The sequence below is a fragment of the Dermacentor silvarum genome, chromosome 5, assembly GCF_013339745.2.
Source record: "Dermacentor silvarum isolate Dsil-2018 chromosome 5, BIME_Dsil_1.4, whole genome shotgun sequence".
Taxonomy (NCBI): domain Eukaryota; kingdom Metazoa; phylum Arthropoda; class Arachnida; order Ixodida; family Ixodidae; genus Dermacentor; species Dermacentor silvarum.
In genome coordinates this window covers 57,883,627-57,901,613 of record NC_051158.1, presented here as the reverse complement: position 1 = coordinate 57,901,613, position 17,987 = coordinate 57,883,627, and positions in this window count along the sequence as shown.

Genomic DNA, 17,987 nt, shown 5'->3' with positions numbered 1-17,987 from the left:
TTAATCATAGCAACTGCAGAGGGCATTTCTGTCAATAGTACGTGTCGAGCGATCTCACCCCCATCGGCTGCGCTAGCTAGTTTTCCGGTTGCGAAGACGAGGTGGAGCGGCGCACTGGCGATGAAGATTTACATAAACGAGGTGTACGAGAGGATGGTGGTGGCGTCAAACTCCTGTCAGATGCTGGTGAGCGACTCCGAAAGCTTCTTTGCCAGTAATCGTTGTCGGAAGGAGCGACCAAGAGGTGGTGTACGGCTGTTGAGTTGTCGTCACAGGAAATATGGTCCCTGTTGAAAACTTGGATCGACCATTCCACGTTGTTGGGCGACGATTGCAAAACCTCGCTATGTGGCCCGCGACACCGCATTGGAAACACACCGGCTGAAGCCGCAAATTTTGATATTCCTCCATGTAGTCGCACCTGTTGCTGTCGATTGTACAGCAAGCAGGGGGGTCACATTCATCATGGCTAGGCATCGGCCACCGGAAGGCATGCGTGCGGCGTGGGCGTTGGTCGTAGTCAGGATCTTGATAGCTCAAGGTCCCTCTCGTTTATGGGGTATACCTATACTCAACAGGTCGCTGCATGAACCGTCGGTTGCCATGCGGTCGAAACGGACGTGTTTCTCATCTCGTGTGGTGAGTACGCACCAGTGATGCCGGATGTGCGACGGTACATCTCTTCCCGATGGAGCAACTCTTCACGAACAATCTGCCGTATTGTTGATGGAAGGTCAACACACGAGCTCGGCTGTCCACTTGCCACCATTGTGACATTAGCCAGGTCACCAAACTTCGGTATTATCCGTCGCATCTTCAGCCTCTCAAAGGTCCTGACACAGTATCTTGACACGGACACAGTATCTTGACAAAGCTTGACACAGTATCCAAGCTTTCTTTGCCGATCGAAAAATTGTAGACATCTTTGGCTACTCCTTTCAACAAATGTCCAACTTTGTCATCTTCAGACATTTGAGAGTTGACTATTTTACACAGCTGTAGCACTTCTTCAATATCAGTCGTACAGGTTTCGCCGAGGACCTGAGCCCTTTGCGAAAGCGCCTGTTCAGCGCTTTTCCTTTTTGCACTAAAGTCTCCAAAACACGCTCTGAGCTCCTGAACGAAAAGCTCCCAAGAAGTGAGCGTGTCTTCGTGACTCTCATGCCAGACGAGCGCTGTGTCGGTAAGGGAAAACACAACATTGGAGAACTGTGCGGTTGAGTACCAACGATTAGTCCGGCTCACCATTCGGTAGTTCGTGAGCCACTCGTCGACATCTTCGGCTTTTCCTCCGAAAGTGAGTGGTACCCAGTAGTATTGCCACGGAACACCAGGTGCTGGCCTTGAAGCCACGTCAGAGCCGTCGGGAATCTGGCAGGCGCATTCAGGCATGTCAGGTGAGGGTGGCGGAAGTCTGGCAACTCGACGGCTTCGGCGACGTTGTAGCAGCGTAGGCTCCGTGGTTACGAGGTGTATCCCGTACCGTCCACCAATTTGTTACAAGCACGGGGAAAATGGGTTTATTTAGGCGTGCGAGAGCAGGAACAGCAGGCTACGAACAGCAGGAATGGCCGCTGCACCGTCGTCGTTTTCCTCTTCCTTCCTGCTTTTGATCCGCACGTCCCTTTTGCGCGCGCGGACGCAACCATATATATATATATATATATGTATACGTGTGCTCTCACAGGCGGTGATCATGTGCCGGTGGTTGGACGATGACCGATGACGACGTTGTGGCTATCTGGTATGCAGGGGCTAGCCCTACTATTACTGCAGTGTTGTGCGATTTGCCTTGTAAATATATCCTATATATGTAGATGTGCCCGTGACATCTTTGCTGATAGTGCTCGCTACAACATGGGGGAATGGTCCTTCGCAGCTGGCGACACGCTGCTACCACTGCAGTGACTGGCCAAGCGTGGACAAGGCCCGTCACCGGTAATTCTTATGCACCCGCGGGATCACGGGACAGTCAACGGCACAAGCGTTGTGGACGTCGATGGCTGGTTGACAATGTATGAGTGCTTCAAAAACAATAACAAGTGGGACCAGAGGATAATGCTTGCGAATGTCATCCCCTATTTGCGTCACACTGCGCGATTCTGTTTCGAGACGCACGATGAATATTTGACAGTTTGGGATCTCTGTAAGCAGAAATTACGTGATCAATTACGCTCGGACGACAACTAGCGGTCAAGAAAAACTCGCAATTTGCGCACACCGATCCACAGAGCCAAAGATCTATATTCACGACGTGTTGGCTCTAAGTCGGAAGGTCGACAAGGACATGCCTGAAGCGGACCAAGCCGGGCACGTACTGAAACGATGACGCCCTCGATCTGCTACCATGTAAGAATTTTTCTACGGTGGAGTCGTTCATCCCCAAATTTCGTCGTTTTTTGCAGGCAGAAATCCAGCGTGTCACTTACCACTTCGACAGACTTCCGAATATAGCTGCCACATCCTCATGCATAGGTTTATCCTGGCTAGGTCAACCACCAGCTCCTGAAAACCTTAACAGGAACGCCCGTCCAAACCTCGAGGCCATGGCACCCGTTGCTCATCATGATGGTAAGCAAGAAAACAACCTGGCTACTATGGTTTGCCAAGATCTCGCAAATATGAGCTTTTTCCCGTCTTTCCTAAAGGTAATGCTGCTCCCAACTCAGTCTCCCCAGTCATGGCTGCTGCTACACGAGTACGACCTTTACGTCACGCACTACAAATCCAGCCATTGAGAGATTCGGCATTGCAGTCGATAAATAAAAAGTTCTAAAGAGCATACGTACTCGGCCACATTCCTATTGACAAGTATTACCCCGTGGTAGTGAAATTCACTCGCTTAAAAAAGGAACGTATTCAAGAGCTCGTAAGTTCCAGCGTACAAGTTCTGTGGTACGTGAGGACTGTTTTATTTATGTTCACCTTGCACATAGAAAAGTGTCGCAATTGCCAAACAGACGTCCAACTTCGGTTCGACAAGCTGTTACTAAGAGGACATTGTTATTGCTATGATACTGTTTCTGTGATGGTGATGCAGCGACGAAATTAGCTATGTGGCTGCATTCTACATTCAAACTCTAGCCGACAAGCTGTAACACATCCCCTTTGCTTGTTTGATTTTACCACGTACAATGATTTAAAAGTCTGGCTGATAAGCTACCACAGCTTAGAAAAATAGCTTAGTGCTTTTCAATGTTTGATACTCGCAGCTGAATCACACTTTATTATGGGAACGGAATTGTTGCTTGGTTGAAAGCCGGGCAGCAAGGCAGAGGTCTGCTCGCCCAGTTTTGAGGTATACACCCGTGGCTTCAGCGGACATTGGTTCGGTATAACCTAGTTGTACACATATCTATTACCATTCTAGCAATACTGGTGGACAGTGTTGATTGTGAAACTGTCTGGTGTAGGGTGATGCTTAGAAGTGGTTAAAATCTCGCAGTATCGTATTTTTAAAGCAGTTCGATGAATGGGAGCTGCACACGATATCACTCCTTCACTAGTGTAATACTCGAAATTACCTCAAACATAATACTAGGCCCTGAATTTTACGAACCATGTGTTCATTCGGCTGATAAATAGCCTGTTTCAACTAGTATGTCCCCATTTCCCAGGGAAGTTTGTAAGCTGATAACCAAGCGTGCAATTGTACACTTGATTTCTTGTTAGTCCATTCAACAGCTCCGAGGACAACGGGTGACAAGCCACAGCCGCCGCTTCACTCCGAACCGCCCCGGAAGCACAGCATACGGGGACAATGGTGGCCACTTCTTTGGGGAACAATAAAATGAGTCAATACATATTGTAATTAATACCTCAGCTACGGAAGTATTTGTGAAATAATAAAAACTGACTCGAAAAAAGCAAACCTTTGTCAAAATCAATTTCCTAGATTAGTTAAAATTTCCTGCTTTAGCAACTTCGTGAGCCGAGGAATAACTGAATTTAGAAATTAAAACTTCAAGTAGAAACTTCTCTAGGAGTTCACTAACTATGTGTAAGCCTTGTGCCCCTTGATCATCTCCACGCAGCCCAGCGTCATTATCAATGTTATGAAACTTCATCTGACCAGTATAAACCATTATCAGCCCTCAGCGGTAGTTATCAACCTTAGCCAATATGATCCGACCCTTAACTTTTATCGGTCTTTCTCAACCTCGCTGTTCAGCAAGGCTGTTGCAAAACTGGCACAATATTTGCTGAGGTGGTATGCAATGGTGTACTGATGGTTCGGATGCTTGTTTTGAGCTTATAGTTCAAAACGTGTGCAGTTCTGTGTTGTATGGGGAATTTCAATGAATGTATGCACGGCTTGAATAACTTTGCTGAGCGCTTGTAGGCTCTGCCTTACGAGGGTATCAGCAGTTGCATGATTTTCTTAGTTATGGAGGCATTATTCATTGCTTAAGGGGGTATGAGCCATTGTTTAGGGAGCATGAACCATTGCATTCGTCTTACGTGACGGATAGGATTCTCGTTGGGTAAGCATGAAAATGCTTACGCATTTGGAAAGCCTAATAATAAAGACGGACTAAAGCCCCATATATGTTCTAAGAGGAATCAGACCTGGATTTATTGCAATTTTTATAGCTATGGCAAAACATAACGTTAAAATACATATGAATAATATACAGGGTGTTTCAGCGAACACTTTCAAAATATATTTAAGGTTGCCTGTGGCAGATAGCAGAATTCTAGTTAATGAGCTGGTCTACTCGAAGAGGCGGACATTGCTTGCACAAGAAATTGAACCGCATAATTGAACAATTAACAGAAATTCATTATTAAGTTTTTAACTAATTGCCTCAGGGCCCATATTGAAATTTACAAATTGTAGCCGTGGAGTTGGCTAGGCGGATCACTTGGAACGAATTCTCGGGATGACACCAGTTTCGAGATATTAATTTCCGAACTTTGCGAAGAAATTTATTGGCGTTCCAGTTAATTTTGTGCTTCAATGCATAGAGCGACGTTTTGTTAAAAACCTAACTGGAACGCCAATGCATTTCGTCGCGAAGCTCGGGAATTAATATCTCGAAAGTGGTGTCATCCCGAGAATTCGTTCCAAGTGGATGAACTCCACGGCTACAATTTGTAAATTGCAATATGGGCCATAAGGCAATTAGCAAAAAATTTGATTATTAAATTTTTGCTAATTATTCGATTATGAACTTCAATTTTTTGTGCAAGTAATGTTCGCCTCTGCGAGTAGACCAGCTCATTAAGTAGAATTCTGCTATCTGCCACAGGCAACCTTAAATAAGTTTTGAAAGTGTTCGCTGAAACACCCTGTATGGATATAAATAAAAATACGTACGTTTTTTCTTTGGTCGAAGTACCATCTCTGCAAAACAGCACACATATAAAAATTAGTGATACCTCTTTCACATTGGCGCAATCTGGCAAGGGAGATTTTTGCCTAATAGGTGAAGATCCCAACCATAACATTGACCTTACGAATTTTCGAGCGCAAGGAGTTAGTGAAGCCGTTCGAGGAGTAACTGCTGTTGTTTTTCGTCACTGTACTCGCGGCTCACACGCACTATGGGGGATCGGACACGAATTGGGTGGATTGATGATTTACGCAGTTCATTGGCGCAAGACCCAAATTGAGCTTAAGAATGAACAGCGATTGAAAAAATGAACAGCGATTGACACATGTAAAATAGCTGTGAACCCTTACAAAAATGCGTTTCACCTTTCAGTCACCCTTGAGTCACCAACCATTCAAACCGATCAACTCCCTGTGGACTCGACTTTACACCTAGTCCGCAGATTGTCTGCAGACACCTTACGAACAGCCTGCGGACTTGTCTATAGAATTCCTGTGCACGCCCAATGTGTTTGTATATATATATATATATATATATATATACAATCTAAACCACGACATATTTATCATTATGGTGAGGTATGCCACTTTCACATTTTGAAAAACCTTGCCACTGATTGCTACAAACACAGTGGTAAAGTTACCTCATTAGAAACTTAATACAAATATATAAAATTATTGTAAATAAGGTACTGACTGGAATAAGGTTAATTAGAATAAGATTTATAACCTGCATTAAATGCAGCAATATTACTACGGATCGCTTCACAGCCTGGATGTAGTACATATGTATACAGGGTGCCACAGTACGCCGTCAACATCCATGCGATCTCCGAAAGCATGGTCGCTTTCGGTGCTGCCTACTCTGGGCCAGCACCGGTATAGCACTAGTAAAATTGCAAACCATAATATTTTCTCGTCTTCAGCTGTCGCTACAAGTGCGCGCGCGCTGCATTGACGCCGGCCGATGGGGTAGTTTAATCGTGTGTACGCTGTGCAGAGAGAAATTGTGGTGCTTTTTGTGTGCAATAATAATCCTAAACCACTGGGACCGCGTAACGTAGCGTGCAGTATCGTTGCGTGGTGCGCCGATGTCGATTATCGTAGTTATGGCCTATTCGCGCTTTCTGTGTTCCCGGATCGTGAAAAGCCTGTGGTACTCTCGCTGCACTCGCATCACATCACTGTGCACGGAAGAATTTGTTGAAATTTGTGCTACCACGTGGTGTAGTTCATCCGCAATTCTACATCGTTTGCGCCGGAAAGACCGTGCACCGACGGTCCTTGTCGCGGAACCTGTCACACGATGGAGCGTTTGCCGAGTACGCCTAGAAAGTTAAGTCCGGTGCTTGCGCGCATTCTTGTAGTCTGTGAAGCGTAAATTGTTATACGGATCGCAAGTTGATTAGTAAAGCGACAAAATTGATAGATGTGCTTTTATAATGTTCCTTGTTTTGTCGCAGTGCACAATTAGCGTACAGTTTCATGAAAATTGCCCTGAAACGTCATGTTGTCTAAAGCTTTATCCACCATTTATTTACTGTCGGCTATAAAGTATACTAGAGCTGTGGATTGTTTGAGCTGAATGGGCACAGAAATTCAAGCAGGATTGTTACTGCTTGTGCCTGAAACTATTCAGCGAGAAATCGTATAGACATTTCTAGGAGTACGTCGATGTGTCCTCTTCACAGCTAACGATTGTGCTAGATGGAACGCGATTGTTGTGTCTGACGTATTGCCATATTTTAGGTTATGTTCAAATTCTTCTATTTATAGAGTGTCGTCAGACAGCCTGTATTTCTTGTTGTGTGTCCTGTGTGTTTTGGTGTACTTGTAAAGCGTTCTGATATTGCAGAGATGCCGAAATTTCAGGTGTAATGTTTCTTTTTAATTGAAATATCGTATTTTCATCTCTCCTGAAAAAGAGTCTGTTCTTTTCCAGCGCATCATTCTATGGGGCTGATGCGCTCACACAGCAAACCAAGCTTATTCCGTGCCAAGAAAGAATTGTAAGAACATATAACACGAGGCTACTTTCCTTGGCACAGGACAAGCTTGGATCGGTGGTTTGGGTTCATTGGTTCGATGGGTTTTACAGCAAATACGGGTTCCTTGCTCACACTAAGGCAGATAAGCTGCAATTCTGCAAGCTTCTGCAATTTGTACAGTATACTTACAGCACAGGTGTGGGCCTAATGTTCGAAAGGAAGCAGACTGAAGGCACATTCCACGGCGCAGATGACTCGAGTTGGGCGAGGTCCCAATGTTGATGTTCGTTCCCTTGCGCAAAACAGCAGTTTCAGATTCAGTGTAGTTGTAGGAAGACAAGTTAAACATAACTTCCATGGTTTGAGTTGATGAACTTGTCTTGGGGCATCAAACGTTTTGCAACTGCCTGCATGGCTGCTTTCCTGGCGTGGGCTTGAAGTTGGCATAGAGTTATGCATCCGGGAACTCAATAACAATAACCTGCTGTAGTAAGTGCTTTGTGAAGAATGCATCGATACCAAGCCCTTGATTTTCAGCTGACATAGTTTTACTCGTGCTGTAGGTAATTTCTCTACTTGCCTAATTACCTTGATGTCCCACACTGACGCTGCCGATGTCCTTAAGTGCAGCCTTTCTGGATAAGCTTCTTTTCATTGAAAGTGCGGTTGAAAGAAAGGTGGCACATTACTGGTAGCTATATTAGACATTAGTTAAACGAAGCGGTGGATCTTTGTTATGTCTTTCCGTAGTTCTGTAAGAGTTAGTGAAGGGGTTACAAAATTGGGCTTGCTGGTAACATGCTGATAGTCACTTGGTCAGTGACCACAACTTCAGCATCATGCTACCTGACTGGAAATATTTTCGTCGAACCCTTGAAAAAACCTCCTACAGAACTTATGGATAAGACATTGTAACCATGGTTCATTGGTTAGTCTTACTCACGTCCTGAATAGCTACCTTTAAGTGCCACCTTTAGTTCAACCAGACTTGAAACGCAAAGAACCTTGTCCCGAAAAGTCTGCACTTGAAGACATCGGTAACACCACTGCGGGCCTCAAGATAATTTGGCCAGCCGAGTAGAAATATCTGGAAGCACCGAGTTCAAGAATGCTGACGGAAAATCAAGGGCGTGGAAACTGACGCATTCTTGGCAAGGTGCCAACTAGAGCAGTTTATTATTCATTACTTCAGGGTTGTAGAGCTCCATATCAACTTCCTGGCGACGCTAAGAGACCCCCTGTGCAGACAGTCACAAGCAAGCTTGGCGTATTAAAAGCAAAAGTACCCGCTCAAACCAAGAATTTATCTTCAGCTTGTCTTCTTATACTCTTCTTATACTGAACCTGAAACTGCCACTTAGCGCAAAGAATTGAACTTCAACACTGCAGGGTGCTTCACGCGATCCTGGTGAGAGTGACCTGTGCCATGGAACATGCCTTCAGTCAGCTTGTTCTGAATTAAAAGAAAGGCGCATGAGGTTACCAGCCGTGGTGTAATCCAGGAATCTGTCACTACTTTGGAACTTGAGATTTTTTCCCCTGACATACTCCGTGACAAAAATTTCTTTATTATCAAACCGAATGCAGGGGTCTGTGACATGAAGAAGGTTGAAACGATTTGCATGGGCTAACAATCACAAGGCAAACTTGTTCTATTGCTTCGAACAATACCACGCAGTTCTTCAAGGATTGGTGCCAATGTTTTTAACGGTGGTCAGCACCACGGATGTACACTGTACCTATAATTTTGGTCAAAATGAAAGACGGTAAGGCAGACTAGGCCATAAAAAACTAATAGGAATAATCTTGGCATTAGTAGATCTTTGCTCACACCATCTGACAATATGAAAGTCCAATAAATAATGCTTTTGAAATTCATGCCATACTCTTGCTTAAACCGGAGGACTTCAGGTTTAATGAAATCTGAAATGGGTGTCCGCAAAAACCTACATAAAGTATACTTATCTCTTTCGTTTAGAAGTGCAATTGCAAGTGCGTTTACAAGTGCGTTTCAAGTGCCGGTGATTTTTACACCTCAAGGTTGCACTTTACTGTAGAATTGTGAACAAACGATTACAGCCACACAACACTGCTGTAAGATCAGCACTATTGATCGTGCATGTAGTACATTTACAAGAATTACATTTGCATACTTGTAGTAAATAGGAAAAATTAGGTACCATTCTGTATCTGGGTGCATATTCTAGGCGGTTATACACGGTGAACGCACTCATAGGTCATACAAAACTAGCTCGTGATGTATCGTGTCAGCCTTGGTTGTGCCAATCAATTTATGCCGAACATTGTATTTGTCTTTGCAACAAGCGACGTCCCAGGCAAACGTGTTGCGAATCTACTTATCTTCAAGGCTAATTGCCAATCCATAAGTGCACCAAGTAGGTTTAAAAAGTGAAATATGCTAGCAACAACAAACCATACTAAGCGAACCTGATCCGAATGGAGCAATAAATAGGACCAAACAGTGACAAACAGTACGGGGATAAACGGGATCAAACAGGACTGCAAGGCAGGGCTAAACAGAGTTAAACAGGACAGGAGTGAACAGGATAAAATGGGGCTGTAATAACAGATTCAAATGGAAGCAAGCTGGGCCTGGTACGAACAGGGTCCCGTTCCATAATTCTATTTGATGGGAGCCATTCGAAAACAAAAAAGGATTTCATAGTAGCCTGATGCCAGCAGCGCTAGCAAGTCTTACCGCACTGACCAGCATTATATTGACTGTAATACAGCACGCCGGATTCCCGTTCATCTCGGTTCACTGACCAAAATTCAGGAAATTGTTCAAGCTGCATGACCGTTGTATTTTGGCAGCACATTGTTCCTCACACTGTTTCAGGTTTGTATTTCCTAAATATGTCCCTAAACTATGTTTCTAAAATTCATTTTCATTATTTTTCAGAATATAGATGCCGCAAGTTGAAGTGCGCTGATATAAAATTGAAGAAGAGTATAGGCTCCATGCTTCAAAAAATGGGGCCCAATAGTTACTCCTCCTCCAAGGAATCAAGTGTCGAGTGAAGAATCTTACTCATAACTTCATCGTTCGTTGCGCTGGGACAGGCACTGTGACACAAAGTTAATGGAAACAACAAACGCACGACAAGTGAAGCGCATGCTGTTAACTGAATTTAGTGAACAAGAAGGAAGAATTTATGCCCGTATGTAGCTGGTAACATCAGCTGCGGGTTCCATGTGCTAAATAACTGGAGAAAAGATAATCAGAATGAATGAGAACTGACAATGCGACCAATTTGGATAATATCGAGGCGATATTATGTTGCAAAATTTTGTTTGATGATGAGATATTGACACAGACGGCTTGCTCACGCAGGCTTCTGGACCAGCCGCAAGCGTGCAAAATGCTTCCCATATCTCTCGCGTCACTTTGCGCTTGCATCCGAGAAGGAATTCCGGGCTCTCAAAAGACGGTGTGCAACCGCGTCTCGTGCAGTGCGCAGCCAAGTTGCTTGTGCATTTACTAGGCTGAGAGCATCGGTGACGCCGTGTGTCACTGACGAGCCACCTGTGGCAGAATACGACGACAAACGCGCGAGCAGTGCCACGAGCGCGCTCGCGTGGCTACGCCGAGAGAGGCCGATGCTCAACCCACGAATGGGCGTGCTCTAAAAAAGAGCTGCGCTCGAAAAAATCATATCACGCTTTGGTGATTCGAAGTCCGGCAGTGGAAATTTCACACGGAGATGAACGTTCGAATAAACCACTTGGTCACAGCGCACTTTTCTTGACTGATTGGCAAGCCACACATAAAGCAGCCCAACCAGAAATTCAAAATCAGTACATCTTACACAAAGCACCTAAAATTCAGGCATGCATATGCATGTATTCTGCATGGAGGTGCTGGGTACATGCTACTACTCCCAGATCGAACCCCGTCTACAAGCCCAGTACGAAGTCCGGTCGAGCTGACTCCTGTTCTCGTACGGACAAGCCGTCGACTTCAAGGACTGCCACCTGAGCACGAGCCTCTACGTAACCGTGTCAGAACGATGAGTACATCAGTACCGTCTTCTTCCTCAACTGCACAGACCGAGGTCGTATCTTAATCAGCCACTAATTCCCGAATCCTTCCATGGCGACACCTTCGACGATCTTGAGGACTTGCTCGATCACTTTGAGCGTGTAGCAGAATTCAACGGCTGGACTCCGGAGCGCAAGCTACACAACGCCTATTTTGCCCTCGAAGACTATGCGCGGACATAGTTTGAGAACCGTCAGGCGGCCCTATCAACATGGGACGAATTCCGACGGCAGCTAATCAGCACATATGCCAGCCTCGATCGCAAGGAGCGAACTGAGTCTGCAATTCAGGCGAGAGTACAGCGGCCGAACGAAAGCGTCGCAATGTTTGTCGAAGATATGTTCCGACTTTTCCGACGCGCGGATCCGTCCATGCCGGAAGAAAAAAAGCTAAGGAACGTGATGCGTGCTGTCAAGCAAGGGTTATTCGGCAGCCTAATACGCAATCCCCCAAAGACCGTTGTAGAGTTTCTCGCGGAAGCCATATGAATGAAAAAGGCTGTGCCTTTTCATATATGGGAAATAGGGTATCATGATGTTAAATGAATAGACTAGAAATGACGTGGTTTTCAATCAACAGGAAGCTATGCTGATTGCCCGCAGGGGCGTCTGCGTCAGCAGGCGTTTGGTGTGTTGCGACACCACGGACCCGAGCACATGGGGGTTGGACCTCCCGCGTCTAACCGTGCGTGGCTTAGCCGTGTCCGGGGAAAAGGGGATCCTGGAGGTTGAGCCGAAGCCGGGAGTTTGGACCTTTATGGCCCCCCGGCGGAGGCAACACACCTCTTTGGCCTCGGCTTCACGTAGACGGCACCCCCGGACTGACCCACCCGGGGGAAATCGGTAGTTGCCTTTTCCTGTCTCTCTCTCTCTCCCTCCAACCTTCGTCTTTCTCTCTTACTTTCCATCTCTCCTGTCTTCTCTTCACTTCGTTTTACTTCCTATTTTCCAGGCAGCAAGGGTTAACCTGGTGTAGTTTATCCATCCTTGGGTCTATTATATTAGGTTATAGTGACTATGTACAGCTGGCGTCTGCATCTCCTTCGGGTCTTGTAGCGTCCCCTTGTTGGGCTCGGTGGTGGGCGGCTGGCATAGTTACCGAAATCATTGTTAGCTTATGGCTTTTTCTTCATTCCCCCGACTCCCTGATCGCTCTCACAAACGAGGGCGCACCGAAGATATTTTTGAATTCCATGGCAACAGATTGCAAATCTTCCCCCGATTTCATGTGATCCATTCTGATAAACCCAAAAAGACGGTGAGAATGATCTCACCCTTTCTTGTTTCGAAAAGTCTGACGAAAGCTCTTGGAACAGGCTACAAAGCATCGAAAATGGCTAGCGGCGACCTGCTTTTGGAGCTCCGCGATGCGAAACAGCACGAAAAGCTTCCTAACCTAGTGTCATTCGGGGAGATCCCAGTGACAATATCCCCGCACCGAACTATGAACACCAGCCGTGGTGTTGTCTCCGACGATGACCTCATGGAACTGACAGAAGCTGAACTGTTGGAAGGCTGGAGCGAGCAAAACGTGATCACTGTTAAACGAATCATGCTAAGACGGGACGGCAAAGAGATCAAAACCAAACATATAGTACTTACTTTTGGCTCAAGCATCCTGCCCGAGACAATCGAGGCAGGCTATGTAAAGCTACGGGTCAGACCCTATGTACCAAATCCTCTTCGTTGCTTCAAGTGCCAGCGTTTCGGCCACAGTTCCCAGAACTGCCGAGGCCGACAGACATGTGCTAAATGTAGTTCCGGTGACCATGCCTCTGAAACATGCGAAAACTCTCTCCACTGTGTGAACTGTGATGGCGAGCACGCCGCATACTCGCGGTCGTGCCCGTCCTGGAAAAAAGAAAAAGAAATTGTAACGATTAAAGTAAAGGAAAATCTAACGTTCAAGGAGGCACGCAGGCGGGTATCCTACCTGCCAAACAACACCTTTGCTGAAGTGGCGCGTCAGGGGGCAGCGTCGCAACGGCTTCCGGCGGCTGTCCGGCCCACACACAGTGAGCCGGCAGTGACGCCATCCGCCCCCCCGGCGGCTGCAGCTAACGCTGCTCCGCCAACTCACAAGAAGGGGCCATCAACCTCCGGGCTGGTGGCCTCAAGGGCCTCGTCCCTCGAAACGAGGCCTTCCCGTCAAAACAACCGCTCGCAAGAGCGCGTGTCCAGCGCCTCGCAAGAGGCGATGGACACAACAACCTGCCAGACAGCGCCGCAAGCGCCAAAGGAGCCGCGAGAATCTCGCGATCGCTCCAAAAAAGAAAAAGCCCGCATCACAGGGCCCGACAAGGGCTCTGTAAGTTAAACTAGTCTCTTTTTTAAACACACAGCACAAAAAAAACACTTCCAACATGAATACATAAATAATACAATGGAACGTCAGAGGACTCCTACACAACCTCGATGGCGTCAAAGAAATCCTACACAGGTTTAATCCTAAGGTGCTGTGTGTACAAGAGACACACCTTAAACCTACACAATCAAACTTTCTCCGGCAATACGCCATTTTTCGTAAAGACCGCGATGACACAGTCGTGTCTTCCGGTGGTATGGCTATTGTAGTCGATAGAGGTATTGCCTGCCGGGAATTAAAACTTCATACGCCCCTAGAGGCAGTTGCTGTCCGAGGGGTGTTGTTTGACAAGCTGATCTCTATCAGCTCTATATACATCCCTCCCAATTATCAGCTACATAAAACTGAATTCCAAAACTACATAAATGAACTTCCGGAGCCATATATAGTTGTCGGAGATTTCAACGCACATAACACTTTGTCGGGAGACTCACGTTGCGATGCGAGAGGTCGCCTAATTGAAAATTTTCTGTTCTCTTCAGGCGCATCATTACTTAACAAGAAGAGCCTACGTATTACAGCGTTACACATAACACATATTCATCCATTGACCTAAGTATAGCATCGAGTACACTAATGCCATACCTGGAGTGGTCCGTTCTCAAGAACCCCTTTGGGAGCGACCACTTCCCAATTATGCTAGGCTTAACAGAACAAGATAGATGCTCGCCACACGTTCCCCGATGGAAGCTTGACTCGGCTAACTGGGAACTTTTTCGACAAATAACATATTTAGGCCGGGATGACATTGCCTCTTTTAACATAGACGATGCTGTGGCGTATATAACAGGTTTTATCATTGACGCTGCTGAAAGGTGCATACAACAATCTAATGGACTGGCTAATAAGCGTCGCCTGCCATGGTGGAACGAGGAATGCCAAAAAGCACGTAAAAAGCAAAACAAAGCCTGGAGATTGCTTCGCAACTCCCCAACAGCTCAAAACCTGATAAATTTTAAGCAAGCAAAGTCGCAGGGCAGGAGAACGCGCAGACATGCTAAAAGAGAGAGTTGGGAAAAGTACATCTCCAGCATAAATTCGTACACCGATGAAACGAAAGTCTGGAATAGGGTAAATAAACTAATAGGCCGGGAGTCACATCCCCTACCCTTAGTAAGTAGCCAAGGTGATAGCCTGGAAGACAAGGCGGATTGTCTAGGTGAACACTTTGAATATGTATCAAGTGAATCGCACTATACAGAAACTTTCCTGAAGTTCAATGAACGCGAAGAACGGCAGCCCCTTAACCGCAAAGGTTCTTCGAGTGAGGCTTACAATCGACCATTTAACTTAGCCGAACTTAAAGCATCTCTCACATGTTGCAACAATTCGGCGCCAGGTGGCGATCGTATTATGTATGAACTGGTTAGATACCTACACCCTGAAAGACTGAAAACACTCCTGTCTCTTGGTGTATCCCGTCCTCATGGAAAGAAGCCATAGTCATCCCGATACTTAAACAAGGCAAAGACCCGTCCTTAGCCAGCAGCTACAGGCCAATAGCTCTAACAAGCTGCCTGTGCAAGCTGTATGAGAAAATGATAAACCGGCGTTTAATCAGTTTCCTAGAAAATAACGAAACACTAGACCCCTTCCAGTGTGGCTTCCGAGAAGGTAGGTCGAGAATAGACCACCTTGTTCGCATCGAGGCAAACATCAGAGATGCGTTTATTCATAAACAGTTTTTACTTTCTGTATTTATAGATTTAGAGAAAGCGTACGATACGACATGGCGCTTCGGAATTCTGCGAGATCTTTGTGCGATGGGGGTCCGCGGTAATATGTTAAACACAGTCGAAAGCTACTTGTCTAACCGCACGTTTCGCGTAAGAGTGGGCAATGTTTTATCTAGAACATTCACCCAGGAGGCTGGTGTGCCACAAGGGGGCGTGCTTAGTTGCACACTCTTTATTGTAAAAATGAACTCCCTGTATACAGTTATTCCACGCAGCATGTTTTATTCTGTGTATGTTGATGATGTACAGATAGGTTTCAAATCATGCAACATTTCTATCTGCGAACGACAGGTACAGCTTGGATTAAACAAACTGTCTAAATGGGCTGATGTAAATGGATTTAAAATAAATGCAAAGAAAAGTACGTGCATACTTTTCTCAAACAAAAGAGGCATGACACCAGTGCCAAATCTCACGATTAATCAAGAGGAACTATCCGTGAGCAGTGAGCATAAATTCCTGGGACTAATTCTAGACTCGAAGCTTTCCTTTATCCTTCATCTTAAATATTTGAAGGCAAGGTGTCTGAAGACGATGAACCTTTTAAAATTGTTGTCGCGCACAACATGGGGTAGTGACCGAAAATTCCTCCTTAACTTGTACAACAGTCTTGTCCGCTCACGCCTTGATTACGGAGCTATAATTTATAATTCTGCAACGTCAAGTGCATTAAAAATTCTAGACCCCGTTCACCATCTGGGCATCCGCCTCGCGACCGGTGCTTTCCGAACAAGTCCGATCCAGAGCCTCTACGTAGAGTCGAATCAGTGGTCACTTAATCTGCAGCGTTCATATAGTAGTTTTACATATTTTCTTAGAGTACACGCGAACATTGAACATCCCTCTTATTCAACCATAAACGACATGACCACTGCCACACTCTTCGAAAATCGACCGGCATCGAGAAAACCGTTCTCTTTGCGTGTGAGGAATCTTAGTGAGGAAATGGGTGTTCCGTTGCTTGAACACTGTCTTATGGCTCCAGCGAAACTGTTACCGCCGTGGCAGTGGCAGCTCATAGAGTGTGACACATCATTCGTAGAGGTCACTAAGCACGCACCAGAGGCACATATCAAAATGCATTTCCTTGAACTCCAGTCCAAGTACACATGCACAGAGTTTTATACAGACGCTTCTAAGTCACGTGACGGGGTGTCGTATGCAGCCGTCGGCCCATCCTTTTCAGAATCCGGTGTACTCCACCCGGAAGCAAGTATCTTTACGGCTGAGGCTTATGCACTATTGTCAGCTGTGAGGCATATAAGAAAATCTAAACTTCAAAAATCAATCATATTTACAGACTCTCTAAGTGTCGTAAACGCTTTAAAGTCACCCTGTAAACAGAAAAATCCTATACTCATTGAGCTCTATTCCGTACTGTGTAGAGCGTATGTATCTAACCAGCATATCATTATATGCTGGGTGCCTGGCCATAGAAGCATTGAGGGTAATGTGCTAGCTGACCGAATGGCTACGTCAATAACATCGCACGCTACCAATCCTACAGCTACTGTTTCTGCAACAGATTTGAAACGTTTCTTGCGTAAGAAATTGCGAAGCCATTGGCAACGCCTGTGGGATGAAGAAACAAATAATAAGCTTCACTTGATTAAGCCACAGTTAGGTTTCTGGCCCTCCGCAACGAGAACACGGCGAACTGATGTCCTGTTCTGTCGTCTCAGAATAGGTCATACATTTGGCACCCATAGTTTTTTGTTGACCGGGGATGAACCACCAACCTGTGGTAGATGTGGTGAGAGGCTAACCGTCCTCCATGTTCTCCTGGAGTGTCGGGATGCCGAAGCAGATAGAAATAAACATTTCCCTTTAGCTTAGCGCTATCATGTCCCTCTGCATCCCAGTATGTTTCTTGGTGAGGAACCGCTGTTTAGCACCAAAGCAGTCCTCGCTTTCTTAAACGACGTGGTACTGCATGTTATAAGCCCAATAAATTCATAGCACATCCTCCCTCCAGAGGATGCTGCTGTGATAGTAGTTTTGTATAAGCACATGCCTCCAGGCCCTTGTGGTTCAAGGGCTCTGTTTAGGCAGTAGTGCTTCTGTCCAATTACTACATTTTAAATATTTTAAATATCGTGTCACTCTTTCTCAATGCATTCTTCATTTCATAGTACACCTCATTAGTCATTTGCATGATCTTAGTACCTGTATATTTTACGCACTTTACAGCGATTATTTTTAGGCCCTTTACAGCCACACTTCATCAACTTCTCAGAATTCATCGCTCCACTGCACACTCACAAACACTGGCATGGCGCTCTTTGGCCATAACTGGCCCTTGCGCCATAAAACACCACACATCATCATCAAGCTATGCTGATTGCCAAGAAATAGAAATGCCTGAGTGCATACATAAGTGAAAGAAAGGCGCACTCAAGCATCCATCAAGATAATCTAGAAATAAAGGGGAAGTGAAATGCAGCAATAATGAATCGTTGATCACTTAGGGGCTCTGATAAATACAATGTGGTGCGAGGAAT